Consider the following 24823-nt stretch of genomic DNA (forward strand, 5'->3'; position numbering starts at 1 on the left):
GGGAGCAGGGCCCAGACAGTCTCCCTTAGCCCCACCACCTGGTCCTGTGTAGGAGAGGGAGCAGTGTAGAGGAGCGAGTGTGTATGTGTGAGTGTGCACAGGCGTGACGGCGCATGGCTGTCAGCGAGTGTGTGAATGCATGTACAAGTGTGAGCGCATGAGAGCATGTCTGTGACCAAGTGTGTCTTGGAGTGTGTGTGAACTGTGTGTCTGCGAGCGTGTGTATGTTTTGTGAGCATGTGTGTCTGAGCATGTGTAAAAACGCGAGTTGGCTGTGTGTCGGTGAGTGTGAGTAGTTGTGCGAGCCTCTGTGCTCAATGTGTGTCGGTGTGACTGAGGGTGGCCGCGCTGGTGAAACGCGTGACGCCATGGCTCCCGACCCTAAGGGGACCTGCACCTTTCGGGCCCCCACGCGGCTTGCGTGGCTTTTCGACCCGGAAAGGGGGGTACGCCCGGGGCGGGGGCTGCGAGGCGCGCGCGGGGCGGGGCGGCGCTGGGGCGGCCGGGCCCGCCCCGCCCGCGCCGCGGCGCCGTTGCTAAGGCCGGGCGGCGGGCGCCGGGGAGGGCCTTAGCGACGGGCGGCGGGGCGCGCGGGCCGGGCGGGGGCGCGCGGGGCGGCGGCGCGGAGAGCCGGCCGCCTCGCGGGCTCCCGCAGCGCCCCCGCGCGCGCGCGCGCGGGCCGGCGGCGGGGGCGGGCGCGCGCGCCCGGGCGCGCTCTGGAGGCCGGCGGGGATTTCCAGCGCGCGAGAGGAAGTGCCTGCGAGAGGGTGCGTGAGGGCGAGGGAGCGCGGCGCGGCGCGGCCGCCGCGTGCGCGAGCCGGGTTGCAGCCCAGCAGGGACTTTCCAGCCGGCGGCGGCGGCGGCGGCCGCCGGCCCTTCCCCGCCCCCCGACATGGGGCTGCCCGGGGAGCAGGACGCTGCGGACCGCGGCGGAGGACGCGCTCGGCGCTGCTGAGCCGGCCGGGCGGCGCGGACGCGGGTAAGGGGCCTGGCGGGCGGCGGGCGGCTCCATCCCCGGCGGCTCCATCCCGCGCCCTGGGCGGCGGGCGGCGGGCGGCGGGCGGGGGCGGGGTCGGTCGGCGCGGGGCCGGGGCGGCGCAGGCCCGGCGCCCGGCGGCGAGTGCCCGGTGCGGCGCCGTCTCGCCCCCGCCCCAGCCCGCGCCCGCCCGCCCCCCGGACGCCTCAACTTCGGGAAACTTTGTCCTCCGGCCCGGCCCGGCCGAGGGCCCCGCGGGCCCGGGCCCCGCAGCTTTTCAGGAAACGGGGGCGCCGAGGCCGCTTTGAACGTGACCCCCCTCACCCCGAGGTGGCGAGAGACCAGCATCTCCGACGAGGCTGTGTGTTTTGCGGGGTGAGGAGCGGACCGTCTCGGGTGTCTCCATAGCCGAACATGTTCACCCTGGGCTGGCTTGGGTTCTTTTTTTTTTTTTTAAGCCATTATTTAAAAGTTTATACTGAGTCATTCCTCTGCAGATGAACCTCTGACTGATTCATAAGCGAAGAGCTGCAGCGGCCTCGGAGGCAGCCGGGTACTGGGATCCAGTTTGGGGCGAAAGGCACACATTCCGCCTTCGGTTAATTGCTCAGGCACACTTTGCCACGTTTTCACCCCGTTTGGGGACATCTATTTAATATTTAGGCTTTTAGACAGAATCTCGTGGGGAAAAAAAATTCTTTACCTTTCTCTTGAAAACATAGCAACAAAATGGTAATCAATGGAGTGTTGTGGACGTGCTTTGAAATCTAAGAAGCCTTCATATAATTGTACGTTGAAGGAAGCAGTTTTATTTCATGGTTTTCATTTTAAGCTGATAATTAGTTTTCAGAATGAGATGAGGGTGTGTGTGTGATTTATTCATTTATTTTTGTGGATTCATAAAGGCTGTGTTGAGCGTTGTTGCCGCTTGTTAATTTCCATTCACAGCATACAACCGAGGGGAGCCATAATTTCTATTTTTTCTTAGCATTTGCTGGTGAAGCTTTTGGGAATGTTGTGTGTTCTGTAATCTTGCATTTGTGTATAAAACTGTATGTAAAGAAATGACCAAGTGGACCATCAGTTGGTGCTAAAATCTTTTCCTGTCTTTCACATCTTTGAAAATGGCCTGTTCAAAAGACTGCATCATGTGTAGGATGTCTGGCAAAATTGTGTATGTCTGTTTTTCAAATGAAAGGAAGTGTTTGCTTTTTTCACTATTGTGTGGTGACAGTATATACATACTGAAAATCAGTTCAAGATGAAGAATTTTTTGGCCAAAACAAAAATAAGCCTTATTAGTGTGAAAACCCTAAAATGGACAAGGTTGGAAATGTGGTGAGTAGGTGTTCAGGACAGAAACCTTGACAGACCTAGGATTCCAGCACCACTAGTCAAAATCAGACCTTATCAGGGATGAGGTTTAAGATGTAAGGTGTCTCACCCAGACGCCATCTGTTCCAGCTGTCACCATGCAGAAGCCAGGGAAGCAGAGAGCTGGCAGGGAGAATTCCAGCATTTTTTTTTTTTTTTTCTTTTTCTGAGACATTCATGTGAATTTTTCTGTGAGGGAAGAAACCAGTTATTTTTCTTGGATGCTGTCCATTCATTTTGGAGCTAATAAGATGGCCTCTACTGCGCTGTACAGAAGGATGTAAAGATCTTCCACTGGAAACCAGCAGTAGCAGCTGGCCAGTGGTTTCTGTTAATACAATCAAAATATTCCTACTCTTTTTGTGTCTTGAAGAGAGTCCTTAGTTTAACTGAAACATTTGAGCTGCTTCTAGCTGTTCTCCCCTGTGTTTGGGGTTTTGATTCCGTAAAGACCCCTACTAGAATCCCTTTAATTTTTCACTGTGCAAAGCGGGAAGGACCTTGAGGAGGAGCGGCGCGGCGCGGCCGCCGCGTGCGCGAGCCGGGTTGCAGCCCAGCAGGGACTTTCCAGCCGGCGGCGGCGGCGGCGGCCGCCGGCCCTTCCCGCCCCCGACATGGGGCTGCCCGGGAGCAGGACGCTGCGGACCGCGGCGGAGGACGCGCTCGGCGCTGCTGAGCCGGCCGGGCGGCGCGGACGCGGGTAAGGGGCCTGGCGGGCGGCGGGCGGCTCCATCCCCGGCGGCTCCATCCCGCGCCCTGGGCGGCGGGCGGCGGGCGGCGGGCGGGCGCGGGGTCGGTCGGCGCGGGGCCGGGCGGCGCAGGCCCGGCGCCCGGCGGCGAGTGCCCGGTGCGGCGCCGTCTCGCCCCGCCCCAGCCCGCGCCCGCCCGCCCCCCGGACGCCTCAACTTCGGGAAACTTTGTCCTCCGGCCCGGCCCGGCCGAGGGCCCCGCGGGCCCGGGCTCCCGCAGCTTTTCAGGAAACGGGGCGCCGAGGCCGCTTGGAACGTGACCCCCCCCCCTCACCCCGAGGTGGCGAGAGACCAGCATCTCCGACGAGGCTGTGTGTTTTGCGGGGTGAGGAGCGGACCGTCTCGGGTGTCTCCATAGCCGAACATGTTCACCCTGGGCTGGCTTGGGTTCTTTTTTTTTTTTTTAAGCCATTATTTAAAAGTTTATACTGAGTCATTCCTCTGCAGATGAACCTCTGACTGATTCATAAGCGAAGAGCTGCAGCGGCCTCGGAGGCAGCCGGGTACTGGGATCCAGTTTGGGGCGAAAGGCACACATTCCGCCTTCGGTTAATTGCTCAGGCACACTTTGCCACGTTTTCACCCCGTTTGGGGACATCTATTTAATATTTAGGCTTTTAGACAGAATCTCGTGGGAAAAAAATTCTTTACCTTTTCTCTGAAAAACATAGCAACAAAATGGTAATCAATGGAGTGTTGTGGACGTGCTTTGAAATCTAAGAAGCCTTCATATAATTGTACGTTGAAGGAAGCAGTTTTATTTCATGGTTTTCATTTTAAGCTGATAATTAGTTTTCAGAATGAGATGAGGGTGTGTGTGTGATTTATTCATTTATTTTTGTGGATTCATAAAGGCTGTGTTGAGCGTTGTTGCCGCTTGTTAATTTCCATTCACAGCATACAACCGAGGGGAGCCATAATTTCTATTTTTTCTTAGCATTTGCTGGTGAAGCTTTTGGGAATGTTGTGTGTTCTGTAATCTTGCATTTGTGTATAAAATCCGTATGTAAAGAAATGACCAAGTGGACCATCAGTTGGTGCTAAAATCTTTTCCTGTCTTTCACATCTTTGAAAATGGCCTGTTCAAAAGACTGCATCATGTGTAGGATGTCTGGCAAAATTGTGTACGTTCGTTTTTCAAATGAAAGGAAGTGTTTGCTTTTTCACTATTGTGTGGTGACAGTATATACATACTGAAAATCAGTTCAAGATGAAGAATTTTTTGGCCAAAACAAAAATAAGCCTTATTAGTGTGAAAACCCTAAAATGGACAAGGTTGGAAATGTGGTGAGTAGGTGTTCAGGACAGAAACCTTGACAGACCTAGGATTCCAGCACCACTAGTCAAAATCAGACCTTATCAGGGATGAGGTTTAAGATGTAAGGTGTCTCACCCAGACGCCATCTGTTCCAGCTGTCACCATGCAGAAGCCAGGGAAGCAGAGAGCTGGCAGGGAGAATTCCAGCATTTTTTTTTTTTTTCTTTTTCTGAGACATTCATGTGAATTTTTCTGTGAGGGGGAAGAAAACCAGTTATTTTTCTTGGATGCTGTCCATTCATTTTGGAGCTAATAAGATGGCCTCACTCGCTGTACAGAAGGATGTAAAGATCTTCCACTGGAAACCAGCAGTAGCAGCTGGCCAGTGGTTTCTGTTAATACAATCAAAATATTCCTACTCTTTTTTGTGTCTTGAAGAGAGTCCTTAGTTTAACTGAAACATTTGAGCTGCTTCTAGCTGTTCTCCCCTGTGTTTGGGGTTTTGATTCCGTAAAGACCCCTACTAGAATCCCTTTAATTTTTCACTGTGCAAAGCGGGAAGGACCTTGAGGAGGAGGAGGGGGTTTGTCGGGGATAGATAGATACGCCAATACGCTGAAGGACAAGAATGGTTTATCACTCTGGTGAAGTCCTTTTTGATGATGCTAAAGCTGTACTTTAAGAAAAACTGTCACTGTGGTGTTGCAAGTCTGGGCTAGCTCAAGCAAACAAAGGAAATTGCGTTAAATTTGTCCATCTCTGTTTTCTCATCTCTGTAGAGCAAGACTCTACAAACAGCAAGTGATCTAACCTATCAAATATTATGCAATAGCTGAGTTTCCTTGTAATGGTCAGTTTAAGAATTGTTAACTTAGCAGAGGAGACCTCATATAGCCAGGGCCTCTGTGTCAATCCCATGGATTCTGGACCCCCTGCATGCTTCTTTACAAATGTTCTGTGAGGAAGGAAAATTACTATTATTATTATTTTGCTGGTGGAGGAGAGTCATCATATTGACTTGAGATACAGAGAGACACTGAGGAAAGAGCTCCAAAGTGAGAAAAGAAGGCAGCGAGGCCAGTGGTTTTGGAAGGTGACCAGAGAGAGGCAGCCGAGGCCTAAATGTGGAGATGATGCTCAGACCTGCTCTGGGCAGAGGGAATGGAGCCAGCGAGAGAGTGCTGGATGCCTGCGGGCAGGAGGGCGGTCGAGAGGTGAATGGGGACAGGATGGCTCGTGCCATCGCAGCTGGCTTTAGGTCCACAGCTGCTCATGGAGTAGGGGACAGAGCAGCTCTCAACAGAAAAGGAAAAAAATGTAAGAAAACATGTGTGCTCGTGTAAGGTCTAGTATTCATAATTAAACAGTACAAAATGGCTTTCTCACTTTAGAGGGCCTTCGTCGACTGTGGTCTGCACAGCACAGTGAGGGGTTGGGGACTGACCACTCTAGGAAGGAGAAGGTGATGTTTTTGTCATCAAGCGTCAAAATCTCCTTTTGGGCCAGAATTGCTTGTCTCCCTGTGCAGGCTTGTTGGGGGTGAGGCTGGCAGGTGGTGAGATGTCATAAATGCAGGTGACTGTTGTGGGTTTCTGTCAACTCTAGAAATCAGGTTGGAATCCCTTGCTGAGTATCTGTATTCTGCAGGATAAGTAGATCATTAGCTGGAATGGGGGAGTCTTTTTCTCCTTGAATTTGATGTTCAGTGAATGTGCCTTGAGTTCTCGTAACTCTCTGGTTCCAGTGCTGGGATGAGGGAGTTGCAGCACCTGCCTTTGAGAGCATGGTCTCAGCCCCTGTGCGTGGTGGAGGAAGATGCCGGAAACCAGCGCTGTTTGACCAGGTAGCACCAGGACTGAAGCTTGTGCCCAGAAGGGAGAGGGAAAATGAAGGTTTCACCATCCTGCCTTCAGGAAGTTGGCTGCTCAGCTGGAGAGTGCAGTTCCATTCGGAAGAGGCAAGAAAAGTCCTACAGAGTAGACTAAAGTGGATTAGCGGGTCGTGCGGAGGACTGGAAGTATGGTGGAAGTTCGGGAAAGGGTAGACAGCTCCTGGCTGGCGGGGTAGTCAGGGACAGCTTCTGGGGAGTGGGTGTTGAGATCCAGTGCCAAGAAGGCCGGTGCAACGGGCCCACCTTGAGATTGGCAGGAAGAGGACTTCTCCGTGCTCCACTTAGTTTTGGGAAGATAGCACCTGACGGTTTGTGGTCCTGTTTGTGCCAGTAGACACGGTCTTGGTGATGCTGGTGGTCATGCTGGTCATGCTTCCGGTTATAATGATTCCCATGCTGTCCCCTGGCCCCCGCCAGGCCCTTTGTGACCAGGTCTTTGGCGGGAGACGGAGCGGTGGTACCTGGCCTGGGCGGCTGCACTTGGCTGTCCCTGCCTTTTCTCACTGTAGGTGGAAGGTCTCAAAAGGTGGTGGGGAGGGGAGTGAGTGTTAGAGTGCCCCTTCCCCAGGGGACACCCCCAAACCTGCTGCTCTGTCATCCATGCTGAAATGACGTAAATCTTTAATTCTCAAGAAATAAAAAATCTCCCTGTAAGTTCATTTCATGGCTTACTTTTTATAAGGGTTCCTCCATGCTGATGCATAACTCCGTGGGTTTTTTTGTTTGTTTTTGCCTGCATCGCACTGCTTGTGGGTTTGTAGTTTCCCATCTTGGGATTGAACCTGGGCCCTAGGCAGTGAAAGTGCAGAGTCCTAACCACTGGAGCATCAAGGAATTCCTGACTCCATGTATTTTTTTTAATGGGGGCTACTTGGTAACTTCTCTCATGAGGCCATTCTACCAAGAAAGATATCATGCCTGCTGTTCTGATATCCTAATTTCTTTTCCAATTAAAACACCCATTCTGTGGCAAAAACCATAAGCATATTTATTGGAAACTTGGTTTCTTTGAGTGGAGAGAAAAGCTAAATTCATTAATTGATTGGGATAATGTAATCTTCAGGATGACAGTGGCATCAAAAATACTAAAACGTTAGTTTCCAGGAGTCAAAATTGTAGCGAAGGTTTTCAGTGACTGTGCCCTGGAATGCTAACGTCCGGTAGGAGGCCTGCATATGCTTGAGGCAGCGGGGTGCTGGTTAGACGCCCCCAGGGCCCCGGCACGCCGGCCTCCGTCAGTGCTTGTGTCAGGAATCCGCAAGTTTGGGAAGGAAGAGGGATGTAACAGATGCTCGCCTCGTGGCTCCGTGTGGTTTGGCATATGTGTCTGCAGGTGGGGATGCCCTGTGGCCGTGTCTCTGGACTGTGCCCCTCCACCCCCAGTTCTGATAGCGCTTAGCTCCCAGGTTGGTTGTGTGAGGGGGCTTGTAAGATGGGGGTCTTCATCCAGCATCTTAACTTCCCTGGGTGCTTTGAATGACTTAAAGAGGAAATGCAAGGAAATCTGTTCTCCTGAGTCCTGCCTTGCCCAGTAATGCCCGGGAGTCACAACTTTATTCTGGAAATTAAATTCTGTCTTTTTTGGATTAATATAGCCTGGTGTTTGAAATGTTATTATGGGGTAAATTAAGTGTTCTGGTTTCAGAAGGCTTTTCTCTGTGGGAAGGGCATGGTTTTAGTTCAGTATGTCTCAAACCCTTGATAGGAGTCCAAGCCCATTAAGTTTTATCTTAAAATTTAATAGGAATTTTACACTGTACTCAGTGATATGTCTGGTTTTTTTTTTTCTTTTGCTGTAAACATATGTTGCCCCCTTCAGTTGTTGAGTGCATTGGATTCTCCAGAACATGCGTTGTGTTCATCCTTGGCTCCCCCAGGTTTGGTGAGGGGTCCCCTGGAATTCCTGCCATGAGTCCTAGGGGCCATCCACCTTCTGGCTTGAGAAGTGTGGGCATGGTGGAAGGCTCCAGCTTTAAAGATCGGAATCCCAGTCCTGCCCTTTCGCACACCAGCAGAACCACCCAAAGTGGCTGCTGGGCCTCTCTGAATTAGTGTCTCCATCCGTAAAATGGGACGAACAGCAGCAGGCACAGACTTGCTTCTTATGAAAGAAATGGGTGAGAGAACCTTCTACTGATGTTAATTTTTGTAGTAATAGAGGACTGAGAGCTAATAGAGGAAGAGGGTCGAGACCTTAGAATGCCTCAACCCTAAACTAATGCGTCAGATGGACGGGACCAAGAGAAGTTTCCTCCTTTTACACGGGAGGCAGCTGGCTGAGTGTTGGGTGAGGAGGGCTCCCACGTCAGTCCATTGTCTGGCAGGTGCACACTGTTCACCCAGTGTAGAGATGGTGTTTTTTTTTTCTTCCCCCCTTGCCCCCTGCGGTCTTCATTTCCCCAGGATTGGCCCCAGGGAAGCTGCTTGGCCTCTATCCAATTTGGGATAATTGAAAATTAATGAACTCACGTTTTTGGGGAGAACTTACCCTAGAGCTAGGCTAGTTTGCCAGCACTTAAAAGTGAAGTAAGACGCTGTGTGAGCACTGTCCTCAAGGAGCTTCTGCGAGGCGAGTAAGCCGGGGAGTGGTCCGGTTACAGCACCGCGTGGTGGGCGCTGTGGCAGAGGGGCAGAGCCGTGGGAGCCGGGGCGCCGGGCGCAGAGGTGTTTTCCGGGGATGGTGAGCGAGAGCGAGAGGGGCGGGCCCGAGAGCCCGCGGGGCTCTCTGTGGCTGCCGATCAGGGTGCCTCAGGGTGCCGGCCTCAGAAGGCCTTTGTGCCAGCCTGGCTCTGGAGGGAAGACTTGTCCCCACTTTACAGATGGGGAAAAGGAAGAGCCTCAGGCCTGCTGGACTCGAGTCCATGTTTTCACCACTCTGCTCTGTGGTCAGTTTAGGCTGAATTTATAATCCGTTTTTAGATCTTGTTCTTATTCTAGACTTCTTAGTTTTGCTTTCAGATTCTAGACATTTGACATCGTGTGTTTTTCCAGCATATGCTTTTCACACGGCCCTTCCTCTGCTCCAGCATCTGTTCTGCCTGTATGGACTTCTTTCCTGCTGGTGCTCCATCCCCTCTCTCTTTCATTTTCCTACAGCAGCTACCCTGCATTCCACTTCCTTTCAATAAGATCAGTGAAGGCATTCTTTGCTCTGTGGTTCTAGCTGAGGAGCAGTCCCAAACTTGATTTACTAATGTGTTTTCTTTCCCCTTTCTCTCTTAATTTACATTTAAACCGGTGTCTAGTAATAACGATAGTGTGTAGTCATTATGTCTTTACAGGGTTTTACAAATATTAGCTTGTTAGTGGTGAACAAGTCCCGGAGGCCTGGTCAGTCTAGAGAGAGCTAGTTACAGCCCAACATGGACAGATTCCACCCATTCATGTGGAATTTAATTATAACTGCAGATTGCTTATGGGAATACGAGTTAAAGACAAAGAAACCTCCACAGTTAGCAAGGAAATGATGTCACTGGTATTTTGTTGAAGATTTTACGTGGCTCTTCTGCTAGAACCACTGTAAAGGTTTGAACATGAAACTGGCGATGCCTGGACTGAGGGGCGGGGGCGTGTTACACAGCCATCCGTGCCTGCTGGGGGAGGGCTGTGTACTCGGGGTCACAGCTGGGCCCTGAGGTCTCAAGCGGCAGAGGGTAGGTCTTCTTTGTCCTTAGGCCAGGTTAGAGGCAGTGGGGTTAAGGCAGTGTGTGGGAGAGATAGCAAGGGCCTCATGTTTCTGGGGAGGACTGCCCTGCCTTCTCCAGCTTGAGGAAAGTTCTAGTGCATCTGGGATGGATCTCTAGTGTTGTGATGACAAGCTTCTTAAGGACAGGGCTGCTTCATTGTATTTTCCCAGTCTGGCGCAAAATGTTCTCAGGCCATCTCAAATGGGATGAATTTATGTGTGGGAGGAGTTTGGGTCTGAAGTCAGACCCAGTTTGAATTCTGGTAAGTAAGTTATTTATCCTTTCTGAACCTCAGTTTTCTCATCTATGCAGGGGCAATTGTGAGGACTGAAAGTGAGAATGTGAGTGGATGTGGGGACCTGGCAGGTCATGAGTGGGAATTCCTTTCCTGTGTGGGTTCCTGAAGGGAGAACATGCTTGTTAACAAGGTGAACAGTAAGCTGTCTTGGGAGTGAGCCTGGCACTGGAAGGCAGGTAGGGGTAGAAGAAGCACATTATTGGACTGTAAAGAAATTATTTTTAACAAAGAATAAAATATCTGGAAACTAGAAATCACTATTTGCACAAAAAAGAATGTCTATAGATAGGCCCTCCCTTTTTAAGCAATTTTTATATATGATTTTTTGATAAGTTTAAAACTATATTTTAGTACATTCTTTTCTTCTGTTATTTAGCGTAATAATATGAAACTTGTTCTGATCTCTGTTCAGATGTCAGCTCTCCTTGGTTTTCCCTCAACACCCTAGTTAGATGGCCCCTGCCTTCACTCTCTAGGCACTTACTTGCATTTTTAATTTTTGTCCATCATCTTAACCCATTTCCTAGAAGAGTACCTGGAGTATGTTAGATACTCAGGTGTTTGTATGAGTTGATCAGTGGTTCAACCAAATTTTCTTTTATTGAGGAAAAATTTACATAACGTTCAGTTAACTATTTTGAAGTGTACAGTTCAATGGTATGTAGTCTGTTCACAATTTTGTGCAACCACAGGGCTTGCTCTAGTTTTAGAACTTTTCTATCACCCTGTAAAACATTCTGTACTCAATAAGTAATCATTCCTTATCCCCCCTTTTCTTCTAACCCTAATAGCCTCTAATCTACTTTCTGTGGCTATAGATTGGCTTGTGCTGAGTATGTCATATAAAAAGGATCATACAGCCCCTGACCTTTTGTGTCTTTTTTCATGTAGCATAATGTTTCTGGGGTGCATCTGATACATGGGGTAGCATGTATCAGTATTTTGTTCCTTTTTCGTGGTTGAGTAGTATTCCATTTATGTATGTATCAGTTTATTTATCCATTTATCCACTGTTGGATGTTTGGGTTTTTACTTTTTGGCTATTACGAGTTATATATATATATATATGTATGTATATGTGTGTGTGTGTTTGTGTACACACACACATACATATATGTTTCTATGTAGACGTAGTGTTTCCATTTCTCTTGCGTAATATACCCAGGAGTGGAATTGCTGGGTCATGTGGTCATTCTGTGTCTAACTTGTCCCCACCTGCAATGTACTAGGATTCCAGTTTCTGTACATCTTTGTCAACATTTGCCTTTTTTTTTTGGATTAAAGCTATTTTAGTGGATGTAACATGATATCTCATGGTGGTTATGTGCTTCCTTAATGTTCAATGATATTGAACAAATTTTCATTGTATGTCTGTTTTGAAACAACATGCCTTCCAATCCTTTGCCTGTGTTTTAACCAAGTTGTCTCTATTGTTGTTGAGTTGTAGGAGTTCTTTGTATGTTTTGGGTATTTAACTCTTAATGGATTTATGATTGACAAATATTTTTCCTATTCTGCTGGTGGTTCTTTCACATTCTTGATAATGTCCTTTGATGCACAAAAGTTTTTAATTTTGATGAATTCCACTTTATTTTGTTGTTGTTTTTCCTTTTGCTTTTGGTATCAAACCTGAAAATCCATTGCCAAATCTGAAGTCTTGAAGATATGCCCGTATATTTTATAGTTTCAGTTCTTACATGTAGATCTTTGGTCCGTTTTGAGCTAATCTGTATAACTGATGCAGGACGCCCTCTCCGTCTTTTGATTACCCGTGGCCCCAGCACCGTTTGTTGGAGAGATGGCTCTCTCCCCGCTGGGTGGTCTCGGCACCGCTGTTGCAGAAGAATTAGCATGTGTTTGCATTTATGTCTGGACTCTCGGTTCTATTCCATTGGTCTGTATTTTTGTCCTTATGCCAGCAGCATACCATTTTGATTATCTTAGCTTTTTGAAAAGTTTTGAAGTAGTAAGTTTGAGAAGTGTGAGTCTTCCAACTTTATTTTTCTTTTTCAATATTGCTTTGACTACTTGGCACCCTTCATAGCTCCATATTAATTTGAGGATCAGTTTTTCTTTTTCTTCAAAAAGGTCATTGGAATTTTGACAGGGATTGCATCTGCTTTGGGGAATTGCCATGTAGTACTGAGTCTTCCAATTCATGACCGTGAGATGTCTTTCATTTCTTTCAGTAAGATTTTATAGTTTCAGTATATAAATTTTTCACTTTCTTGGTTAAATTTATACCTGGGTATTGTATTCTTTTGGATGTTATTATAAATGGAATTGTTTCTTTAATTTTCTTTTTGAATTGTGCTGGTTTATAAAAACACAACTGATTTTTGTGTGTTGATAATATACCCTGCAACCTTGCTGAATTTAGTTATTATTACCTCTATTAGTTTTTTTGGTAGATTCCATGGGATTTTCTATGTATATAGTGATGTCATTGGCAAATAGAGATACTTTGTTTCTTTCTTTGCAACGTTGTTACCTTTTATTTCTTTTTCTTGTCTCATTGCTCTGGCTAGGACTTCTCCTGCAGTTTGAATAGCAGTGATGAAAGCAGACATCCTTGTCTTGTTCCTGATCTTAGGGGAAAACTTTTTGGTGTGATTATGAAGTTATATGTGGTTTAAAAAAAAATAAGTGCCCTTTGTCATGTTAAGGAAGTTCCCTTAAATTCCTAGCATACTGATTATTTTGTGATGAAAGGTGGTTGAGTTTTGTCAAATGCTTTCTCTGTGTCTGGTTTTCGCCCCTTCCTTCTATTAATGTGGTATGCTCCATTAGGTGATTTTTGTGTGTTGAACCTCCCTTACTTTCCTAAGATATGTCTCACTTTGTCATGGTGCATAATCCTCTTAACGTGTTGTTGGATTTGGTTTGCTACTGTTTTGTTGAGAATTTTCTCATCTGTGTTTATATAGAGTATTGGTCCTTCGTTTTCTTTATTTGTATCTTTGGCTTTGGTATCAAGGAATCAACTGCATTGTGACTGTACATTGTATTTCTTCAGAATTTTGAAACCTGTCCTCAGTAGTGTGTAGAAAATTCTAGGAGGGTTTTGAAGCAGACAGGAAAGCTCTCTGATGATCACACTATGTACCTCCTTGCTTCCCAACATGAGGCTTCCCCCGTAGCTAATAATTAGCAAAATCCTGGCTGACATTACCATCTTAACTCTGTCAACCCTGGAGAATGGAGGAAGGGACTCTATTCCTGATGCCAGCACCAGGGCTTCTGTTGTTTCCTGAAAAAACCACAGATTGTTCTAGATAATGATTGCTGAGTTACAAACCATCCTAAGCATCTGTGACCTAACACAGTCATTTGTTGTTATTAATAGGTAGTATGGTTCTGTGGTTGGCCAGGCAGGGCTCAGCTGGGTGATTCTTCTGCTCTACGTGGCATTAACTGAAGCTACTAACTGGTATTTATCTGGTCTCTGGTCTGGTCTGGAGGGTCCAAAATGGCAGTGCTCACATGTGTGGATGGTTAGAAGGCCAGGCTTAGTGGTTCCTCACTTTCCACCTAGTGTCAGGGCCTCGTCAGGTGACCTCTCTGCTTGGGTGGTTGGACTTCTTACATGGCAGCCAAAGATTCCTAGAGTGATTGCTGTGAGGAGGTGGAGCGGACAGATGGGTGTAGCGTTACTCTTGTTGTGTCTATCAGCTGAAGGGCCCACAGCGTACTCCCAGATTAAGGAGAGGGGACACAGCCTGCCTGTGGATGCGAGGAGTGGCAGGGAGCTTGTACCCTCTTTAATCCATTACCTGTATGGTGGTTAGATTCCGTGGTGCTGGCAGCAATATGCGTATTGTGTATCCTCTCTGAGAGAGGCTGCTGTGGGCTAAAATGGAAATGCCAGCTGTTGCATGTGACCTTTGGTGAGAAAATGCATTCTGTGTTCTGAACCAAGAATTCACGAATGGACACACCCATTCATAAAATGGTAATTGCCTATATGAAATGTGTGATTTATATTTAATCGGGCATCCTTGATCATCTATTGTCAGAGGTTTCTCAGGTATAATTTTGGGTCTATGAAATTTCCCTCCTATTAGTTCATTTTAAAAGTTATTTAAAAACTTCACTTTCATTTTGAAGAGTATTACAATTCTCTGTTCTTAAAACAAAATTTCATCAAGAATGTATTAGTAAGCCTATATCCCAAATTTCCTTTTTTTCACTCTAGATCATTCTAGTAGGGATTTATTAGAATAAAGTTAGGGTTTGACAGCATGTGCAGAGGTGCATCTGCATTGGTTCTAACTAGAAATCTCATTTTCTGTAAGTCTGCCTTCTCTGCCTATCTCAGCAGATGATTGCGACACTGTTTGAGTGGGAGCAAATGTGATGAGGTCAGAGAGGATGGAGGAAATGGATTTAAATCATGAAACAAGGAGTCTGCATCTTTGGTTCCAGTGGAGCCACCAAATATCGGGATAATAGGGGTGCAGAGGGGTGGAGCTGTGTCCCACGTGTGCCCTCTGCTCGCGCCCACACAGAGAGCCCTGCCTGCCCAGTGCTGCCATGGCAGTGTCCTGGCCTGGGGCAGTGCCACAGCCGCCCAGGTTCGTGTTTCCCAAGCGTGGCTTACCTATGTTCCCAAATGCCCATCACTCCTAGGTATCTAAGCTTTGTCCAAAGTAGTGTGAGTGTAGAGTCACCACCTTTGTGGGGTGGGTACACTGGGGTGACTAATGCATGGGATTTTAGGGAGTCCTGGGAGCCTCTGGATGCCCCCCATCAGGCCTGATGTAAGAACCTCTAGTCTAGATGATCTGAGGCCTCTTATAGTAAAGTTTTATGTAAACATATATGTGTTTGCTCCGTCGTGTCAAATTCTTTGTGATTCCCCTAGACCTTAGCCCGCCAGACTCCTTTGTCTATGGAATTTTCCAGGCAAGAACACTGGAGTGGGGTAGCCATTTCCTGCTGCAGGGGATCTTCCCAACCCAGAGATCAAATTCTCCTCTCTGCATCTCTTGCATTGGCAGGCAGGTTCTTTACCACGACTGCCACCTGGGAAGCCCATAAACACATACACATATACATACGTGTATACACACACATACTGCATACACACGTGCACACACAAACACACATACATGTACATACACCCATATTATACACCACACACACACCCCTGCACGTTCATACCCATCAGGCTCCTCTGTCCATGGAGAATTCTCCAGACAAGAATTCTGGAGTGGGTACACATTCCCTTGTCCAGGGAATCTTCATGACCTAGGGATTGAACCCAGGTCTGATCTCCTGCATTGCAGGCAGATTCTTTACTCTCTGAGTCACCAAGGAAGTCCTCTCTCTCTCAACATACATATATATATATATATATATATATATAAAATTTTCTGGCTGTGGGCTTCCCGTTCCTTATTCTTTTATGAATTCCAGAAGTCTTCTGGCCGTGGCCTTCTCATCAGGGAGAAAGTAGTTGCTCTCTGCAAGTTTGGTGGGGATGGTTCTTTCGAATTACTTACTTTTTTCATTCATTATTACCCGTAGGAGTCTGTACCAGAAGGCGGTGACTGTGTGACTGTGGCCCAGGGGTGACCAACATAGGGGCTAAAGAAGGGTAACGAGACGAGCGGACTGGGGAGGATGAGGGGTCAGGAGGGCAGTGGCATTCACGGTGAGAGGTAGGGCTCTGAAAGCATTGACGTTGTGTTCCAAGTGTAACACTGCAGACGTAAAAGTTTCTCAGTTACGTGAAGTGATGGGAAGCATGGAGACCACCTGTTGGTGGGCCAGGGTCTGGAGAGGTGGAGGTCAGGGGATAGGGGCCTCCCAGCAGTAGAAGCCCTGCTGCAGGGGGACGAGATTCAGGCAGGCGTCGGGACCCTGCACAAGACCCACAGTCTTTGTGGCCTCCGGCAACTTATGTTACCCTTTGGAACCTCTGTTTTCTTTCGTGCTAGACAGGAATAGTGGTGACAGGAGTGGTTATTGTGATAACAGAATAGTAAGCCTTAAAAAAGGAGGTCACCAGAGAAAGGCAATACGGTGCTTAAGGCTAACGGAGCCTGCAAGTTTCAGCCCAGGAGAGAGTAGAGGAGGTGTCCAGCGGACACTCACTGTTTGAGCACGTGTTTATCTGCTGGGTGCTCGGCTGAGCTCAGTGCTCTGTGTGTGTGTGTGTGTGTGTGTGTGTGTGTGTGTGAAGAGTATAAGGGAAAACATTTAAATGAACACTGACCAGATTTTGTTTAGCTCAGGAAACTTTTTAAAAGAAATTTTATTGAAGTATAAGTTGATTTACAGTGACATTGGTTTCAGGTATATAGCAGTGATTCAGTTATTTATATATGCATACACATTTTCCCTCATAGGTTATTATAAAATATTGAGTATAGTCCCCTGTGCTGTGCAGTAGATCTCTGTTATTTATCTATTTCATATATAATAGTGTGTTATGTGTTATCCCTCTCTCACCCTTTCCCCTTTGGAAACCATAAATTTGTTTTCTATGTCTTTTGGTCTATTTCTGTTTTGTAAGTAAGTTAATTTGTATTTTTAAGATTCTACAGGTAAGTGACATTACATGATACTTGTGTTTCCTCTGTATTGCTTAGTGTACTCATACCTCGGTCCATCCATGTTGCTGCAAACGGCATTATTTCATTCTTTTGTTACGGCTGACTAGTACGCCACTGCTCGGTATATACACACACAACATATTTTCTTGTCCACTCCTCTGTTGATGGACGCTTAGGCGGCTTCCGCGCCTCGGGCGTTGTAAGCAGTGCTGCTGTGAATGCTGGGGGCATGCGTCTTTTTGGATTACAGTTTTCTCCAGAGATATGCCCAGAAATGGGATTGCAGGATCAGAGGGCAGCTCGTATTTTCAGTTTTTTAAGGACCCTCCATACTGTTCTCTGGACTTCAGTTGGTAAAGAATCCGCCTGCAATGCAGGAGACCCCGCTTCGATTCCTGGGTCAGGAAAATCCGTTGGAGAAGGGATAGGCTACCCACTCCAGTATTCTTGGGCTTCCCTTGGGGCTCAGCTGGTAAAGAATCCGCCTGCAATGTGGGAGACCTGGGTTCAGTCCTGGGTTGGGAAGATCGCCCGGAGAAGGGAAAGGCTACCCACTCCAGTATTCTGGCCTGGAGAATTCCGTGGATGGTGTAGTCCATGGGGTTGCAAGAGTTGCACACGATTGAGCCGCTTGCACTTTTCATACTGTTCTCCATAGTGGCTGCAGCGATTTACACGTCCATTAGTGGTGTAGGAGGCTTCCTTTTTCTCCATTCTTTTTGGTGATGGCCATTCTGACCGATGTGTGGCTTGGTTTGCATTTCTCTAATGATTAGCGATGTTGAGCATTTTTCATGTGCTGTTTGCTGTCTATATCTTTGGAGAAATGTCTAGGTCTTCTGCCCATTTTTAGATTGAGTTGTTTTTATTTTTTATATTGAGTTGTTTGAGCTATTTGTATATTTTAGAAATTAATCCCTGTTGGTCGCATTGTTTGCAAATATTTTCTCCCAGTCTGTAGGTTGTCTTTTTGTTTTGTTTATGGTTTCCTTTGCTGTGCAAAAGCTTTTAAATTTAATTAGGTCCCATTTTTTGGTTTGTTTTATTTTCATTACTCTAGGAGATGGATCTGAAAAGATATTGCCACAATTTATGTCCAAGAGTGTTCAGTCTATGTTTTCCTGTAGGAGTTTTATAGTATCTGGTCTTATATTTAGGTCTTCAATCCATTTTTAAAAGACTTTTCCTGTTTTTTTAATTTATTTTATTTATGTCTGTGCTGTGCGTGGGCTCTCTTCAGCTGCAGTGAGCGGAGGTCCTCTCCCGGTGCCGTGCGCAGGTCTCTCACTGTGGTGGCTTCTTGCTGCAGAGCATGGGCTCTGGAGCACACGGGCTTCAGCAGTTGGCAGTGTTCGGGCGCCGGTGGCGCAGCACGCGGGCTCTGGAGTGTGGGCTCAGTAGTTGTGAGGCATGGGCCTGGTTGCCCCCTAGCATGTGGGATTTTCTCGAACCAGGGATCAAACCTGGGTCCCTGCGCAGGCAGGTCGATTTTAAACCACAGGACCACTAGGAAAGTCTGACCTTTAATCCAGTTGGGTTTATTTTTGTAGGTGATGTGAGAACATTCTAATTTCATTCTTTTATATGTTACTGTCGAGTTTTCCCAGCACCACTTGTTGAAGAGACTGTCTTTTCTCCAGTGTACATCCTTCCCTCCTTTGTTGTAGGTTAATTGACCACAGGTGCATAGGTTTATTTCTGGGATGTCTGTCCTGTCTCATCGATCTGTGTTTCTTTGGGTACAGTACTGTTTGCAGTATTGGAGCTTTGTAGTATAATCTGAAGTTAGGGAGGCTGATTCTTCCAGCTCCCTTTTTCTTTCTCAGGATGGCTTTGGCTATTCAGGGTCTTTCAAAATTTTTTCTTTTTGTTTTAGTTCTAGTTCTGTGAAAATGGCCATTGGTAATTTGATTGTCTTGGCTCTCTAGATTGCCTCGAGTAGTATAGGCATTTTAACCATATTCACTGTTCTAATCTAAGAACACAATATATCTTTCCATTTATTTGTACCATCTTCAGTTTCTTTCATCCGTGTCTTACCGTTTTCATAGTACGGATCTTTTGCCTCCTTAGATAGGTTTTCCCCCTAGGTATTTCATTCTTTTTGATGCCATGGTAAGTGGGGTTGTTTTCTTAATTTCCCTTCTTGCTAGTATATAAGAAATGCAGGCGATTTGTGTATATTGATTTTGTATACTGCAACTGTACTGAATTCATTCATGAACTCTGATAGTTTTTGGTGGTGTCTTTAGGGTTTTCTGTGTATAGTATCATGTTATCTGCAAAGAGTGAGTTTTGCGTCTTCTTTTACAATTTAAATTCCTTTTATTTCCATTTCTTTGCCTGCTTTCACTAGGACTTCCAAAACTCTGTTGAATAAAAGTGGTGAGAGAGGGCATCCTTGTTTTGTTCCCGATCTTACAGGAAATACTATCAGCCTTTCACCACTGAGTATGATATTAACTGTGGTTTTGTCATATATGGTCTTTGTTATGTTGAGGTCTGCTCCCTCTCTGCTTACTTTCTGGAGTCAGCAAACTTTTATGAAGCACTTCATGAATGCCAGTTATTCTGTTACATGCTAGAGGTGTGTGTGTGTGTGTGTATGTATAAATAACTGAGACACTCATGTTCTTGAGAAACTCAGACTGCTCATTTCAACCTGGGAGGTTATACTTTGTGAAAGAGGCATGTGTTAGCTCAGGCTGTCCTAACAAAGTATCATAAATTGTGTGGCTTAAGCGATCAGAGCTCATTTCTCACAGTTCTGGAGGCTGGATGTCTGCAGTGAAGCCGCCAGCCGGGTCAGTCTCCGGGTGAAGCTCCTGTTCCGGGCGTGCAGGCGTGTCCCCTCTCCACTGTGTCCTACATGGTCGGAAGACAGGAAGCAGGCTCTCTGGTATCTTCTCTTATTGGGCCCCGAATTATTTCCCAGAGGCCCATCTCCAAATGCTATCACACTAGGAGTTAGAATTGTTGTTGCTTAGTCGCTTAGACGTGTCCGACTCTTTGTGACCCCATGGACTGCAGCATACCAGGCCTCCCTGTCCTTCACCATCTCCCGGAGCTGGCTCAAACTCATGTCCATCAAGTTGGTGATGCCATCCAACCGTCTCATCCTCTGTCATCCCCTTCTCCTGCCTTCGATATTCCCCAGCATCAGGGTCTTTTCCATTGAGTCAGCTCTTTGCACTAAGTGGCCAAAGTATTGGAGCTTCAGCTTCAGCATCAGTCCTTCCAATGAGTATTGAGGATCAGTTTCTTCTAGGATTAGAGTTTCCCTTTAGGGGTTAGAGTTGCAACATATGGATTTTGAGGGGGCACAATTCAGTCCATAGCCTTCTCTTCTGGACCCCAAAATTCATGTTTCCTGACATGTAAAATATATTCATTCCATCCCAACAGCCACAGAAGACTTAAGCTCGGAAGTCTACAGTCCAAGGTCTTAGGTATTGGGTTAGTCACAAAGTTTGTTCGAGTTGTTAGATGGTATGGAAAAACCTGAATGAACTTTGTGTTCAGTCTGATAGATATCCTCTAAATAACATGTGGGTGAGATGGGAGGTATGATCCATCTTGAGCAGAATTCCTCTCCACATGTGAACTCAGTGGAGAAGGCAGTGGCACACCACTCCAGTACTCTTGCCTGGAAAATCCCATGGATGAAGCGGCCTGGTAGGCTGCAGTCCATGGGGTCGCGAAGAGTCGGACACGACTGAGCAACTTCACTTTTACTTTTTACTTTCATGCACTGGAGAAGGAAATGGCAACCCACTCCAGTGTTCTTGCCTGGAGAATCCCAGGGACGGGGGAGCCTGGTGGGCTGCCGTCTATGGGGTCGCACAGAGTCGGACATGACTGAAGTGACTTGGCAGCAGTGAACCCAGACGGGTTGTGTGCTTCCAACATACAATGTTGGGACAGGCGCCCCAGCATTCACCTTTGAGAAGCGAGGATGAGGGGAGAAGGAGTAGTGACAAGCCCTGGGCGTGTCCACAGAGTCGACACGGCAGATTCATTTGCCTGAGACTCGAGGGTCACCCTCTCTGGTTTGGCGTTCTGCCTCCTGGGTCGCTGGCGTGGGGGTCGTGCTGGGCAGCTGCCGTCGGCCTTTTGAAGCGCAGGTGATGGCCACCCTCCTCTGAGACCAAGGAGGCAGCCCTGATGCTGTCCTGTGTGGCCCAAAAAGCTGTGCAACAGAAATAAAAGGGGGTGAATGACAGGCTGGGTCTGTAAGTTAGGGATCAGAATGGGATTCTTGTTTGGTTTCTACGAGGCCTTTGACCAAAGGAGCCTCTGCAGAGACCTGGCGGCCGGGTGGTGAGCAGGCTGGAATGAGTCCGAGTCCCTTCGGGAGTGGCTTGGGTCTGCGTGGAAGGTGACCGTGCACTTGGGATTTGGGAGATGGAATTGGGTTTGCCCTGGCCGCGGTGGGCAGACGCGTGTGGCGGAGGCTCTTCGGGGCCTCCTCGTGACGGGTGCCTTCAGCGGACGCCGGCCTCCCTGGCGGCGGGAAGAGCAGGCCGACAGCCCTCTGAGTCAGAGGCTGGGGGACACACGGCGAAGTCCAGCTTGACGGCTGTGTGCGGTTTCTCTCCGGTCACCCATGATGTTGCAGCAGCCTGAGCGCCTGAACTTCTCTCCTCGTTGCCTTCTGCCGCTCGCCCCCGGCGGGCGGGCGGTGGTGACGTCTTGATTCTGAACCGACGTGTGGTTTCCCCTCGCGCGTGGCCTCTGCTGTGGTGTGTCTTGGGTCTCATTGGTTTCAGGAGAGGGAAGACTCCCGATCCACAGAGCCCGGTGTGGCTGGACTGTTCATCCATCCCTGAAGAACTTCGTAACGTGTCCTGGTTGTCCCTGGAAGCGTCCCAGTCCCCTCGGATGGGCAGTGGGGACTCAGTGGCTCTCCTGACGATGGCAGGCTGCCTTTTTGGAGGCTTCCGTTCCCAGCGACTCTGAGTCCCAGCTGTGCGTTAGACTGTTAGAAGGGGCCACAAACGCGGGGGCCTCTTCAGACTACTTCGCTCTCCCAAGGCCCCGGACGTCAGATTTCCTGGGCATCTTTAAAGGGCCCCGAGGGGCATGCTGCTGTGTGCCCCCAGCGGGGCTGAGAGCCTGTGGTGAAGTCAGAAGGCGTGCTTCTCTCTCCCCAGAGGACGTTCCTGGCCCTTGGAAAGGCGGGGTCACAGGCCTGCCTCACACCTGTGAGTCCCAGGGGCGCCTCAGCAGGCGCGCAGGTGAAGCACAGGCTTTGGGGCCGAGTGGACTTGAGCCCCTTGACCGTCGTCCCGAGCCTGGGCCCGCACGCACGACAGGGACAGCACGGCGGCCCCTGGTGCCTCAGCCAGCGGTCTGAAGCCGCAGAGCTCTGAAAACACACCGGCTTTGCCACAGGTTTGGTGCCAAAACCTGGCCTGAACTGATGAGATGCTTTTTATAATCTTTATTCCGCTTGGTATGACTATCCCTGTACTTCACTGCAGACTGTTAGTGAACGTGTGTTCTTACAGCAGCCGTCCCAGACTCCAGTGGGAGTGTTATGTAATGTATAATACATACACTATTTCCTTTCTAAAATCCAGACAGTTCTGAACTCTGAAACACGTCTGAGTTCTGAACTCTGAAACACCTCTGCCCTCAGTTTGGGGTAAGGGCTTGTGGAGCTGTAGAGACTCCGAATATAGGTGGTCATAGCGGTCAGTACAGATCATGTTAACATGTGAGTACATGTGTGAAACTCCCCGCCACAAGCAGGCGTCCTGCAGACGCAGCTGTTAATGCTCTTGTAATTCCTCTGTCTGTGGGCTTACACTTTCCCCATTTGGTTCCTTTGTTTTCCCAGCACCTTTATATTTGGTATGCGAGACTTTATTCTTCAGGTAATTCAATATTTTCTACGAATCAGAAGTAAATTGAGTCTGCAACTGGGTATCCATCATCTCTTCTGTACATGTATCTGGGCTGTATGTCCCAGGAGAGTAAAAGTGTGTGTATAACATGGCCCCTGTTGGCAGAGGGCTTAGAAATTAGTCCTGGAAATAGAAAACATGGGGAAGCTGTTTTTTTTTAAGGCACCTACTTAATCAGATTTCAAGCCAAGGGAAGAAGGTGCCTTAGGAGGAGCCTTTGTAGAGGAGGGGGTTCTTGTTGGGGATGAGAGACCTGGGGGCTTTGGATGATGGAGCCTGCCCTGGCGGCCTGTGCCCGGGGAGGCCCCTGGGGCAGTGCCACGTGGTGGCGGAGGCCGTGGGCCCGGGAGCCAGCTGGCTCCCACCGTGGTGCGGCGGTCTCCGTCTCTCTCAGTCTGTCCTTTGGTTTGTGAAGCATCCGACCACTGCGTGTACCATAGGAACATGCACAAGTAAGTATCAGTCTTGACTTGGAGGAGGTGACCCTATGAAATTGACTAAACGTTCAGAAATAGTAGTATGTTCACGTCTGTGCCTTTATAAACAACACCCCCACCCCCTGCGCCCCCACACTGATTTTTCTCTCTGGAGATGTAGAACCTTGGGTTCTCGGGCGTGTTTATCAGGATGCCTCCGATCCGTGACCCTTGCAGGCTAGGAACATGGGCGGGCTGTTCTTGGTTCACAGTGGCGGATATTGAGTGTCAGCGTGTCCCAGCCTTCCCACCAGGAGGCCCCCGGCGCCAGAAGAGTGGACCGTGGACGCGTACCCTTCAGAGCGCTGAGACGCAGCTCACGTTCCAAAGCAGTGCGTTTGCCACACGGGGCTCTTGTGGTCTGTTTTTTCCTGAAATTCGTATGAATTTTGCATTTACCTATATATGTTCTAATATTACACACCTCTAAAAAATTTTTCTGTGTATCAAAATTGACCCTCCAGACAAGAAAATGTACCCGTGTTCCCGTGGCCCCCTTGCCTGCCCCTGCGCTTTGACAGGCAAGAGGAAAAATCTTGACCTTTGGGCAGAGCAGTCTGTGTTGAGACTGATGTGTCTTTAATCCATACATTTCTTGTCTTCAGTTTTCTTTTCTTTGGATCCTTAAGGGAGTGTTTGTTCTCCATGATTACTTGGTGTCTTTTGATTTAGATAATTTAGGTAATTGGCAGCCAGTTTTGAGCTTACTAAAAATTTTGATTTGGGTACCACCATCACCAGTCACCTTGGGGGCATGTTGAGAAACTGGATGCTGGCTCTGTGTCTGAGTGCTCTTTTAAGATGGGAGGGAAAAGTTAAAACCTCAAAACTCCGGTAAACTGATGTGGGAATCTGATATTACAAAAGCCTCCAGTGATTTTAGTAAGACTTCCTAACCTTTATAGAGAGCAGTGAGCGTGAGAGCAGTGACAGGGAGAGAGAACACCCGTGAGAGGCTGTCTCTGCCCGTGGTCCGTGGATTCTGGGGTGCTCGCAGCCCCCTTGAGAAGGGCCTCACCCCTGGGCTGCAGGCAGCCCTCCTCGGGGTCCCCGTGCCGTGGGGCCTGGAGCGAGAACTGCCCGAGCTGTCTGAGGGGTCCCCCTCCTGGCTGACGAACAGGGAGGGTGCTGAGGGCTCCGGGAGCCTCCCGTGCGCACGCTAACGTGCTTCCGCCTGCTGCGCGCGTGAGAAGGACAGCTCCCCGGGGCTGTGTTCCGGCATGTGCCTAGAGGGCCTTGGGCACGCGGGCATTCTCCTTGGGAACCTTCGTCCTGGGGAAGTGGACAGGCTTGTGATGAGCTCTTCACAGGAAGCAGGGGGCAGCCCTTCCAAAGATTCCAACGTTCAGAGTCAGACTCCCCCCGAAGGAGGACGTGCCAGCCACTTCTTGCTGTCATGGTTCAGAACCTCACCAGGATGGGGGGTGTGTGTGTGTAAGTATCTGTTTTGCTTCCAGTTTCACTGTCTGTGTTAGTCGTTCAGTCGTGTCTGACTCTTTGCGACCCCCTGGACTGTAGCCCACTAGGCTCCTCTGTCCATGGGATTCTCCAGGCCAGAATACTGGAGTGGGTTGCCATTTCCTTCTTCAGGGGATCTTCCCAACCCAGGGATCGAACCCAGGTCTCCTGCATCGCAGGCAGATCCT

At 48.4% G+C, this 24823-nt stretch overlaps 1 protein-coding gene across 2 annotated transcripts in view; it reads left to right on the forward strand.

Moving 5' to 3' along the window:
- The first annotated feature begins 730 nt into the window (after positions 1 to 730).
- The window catches only part of TRAF3 (TNF receptor associated factor 3), a 118468-nt gene continuing 94375 nt past the window's right edge, over positions 731 to 24823 (forward strand). The window contains exon 1 of one of the 2 annotated variants that reach the window (XM_070358023.1): positions 731 to 979. The gene's annotated coding sequence lies outside the window, so the exon portion shown is untranslated. Of the gene's footprint in view, positions 980 to 2957; positions 3051 to 24823 lie in introns of those variants that run through there. The other variant, XM_070358022.1, reaches the window with a different exon arrangement.

Source organism: Bos mutus, chromosome 21 (genome assembly GCF_027580195.1).
Source record: "Bos mutus isolate GX-2022 chromosome 21, NWIPB_WYAK_1.1, whole genome shotgun sequence".
Lineage (NCBI taxonomy): Eukaryota > Metazoa > Chordata > Mammalia > Artiodactyla > Bovidae > Bos > Bos mutus.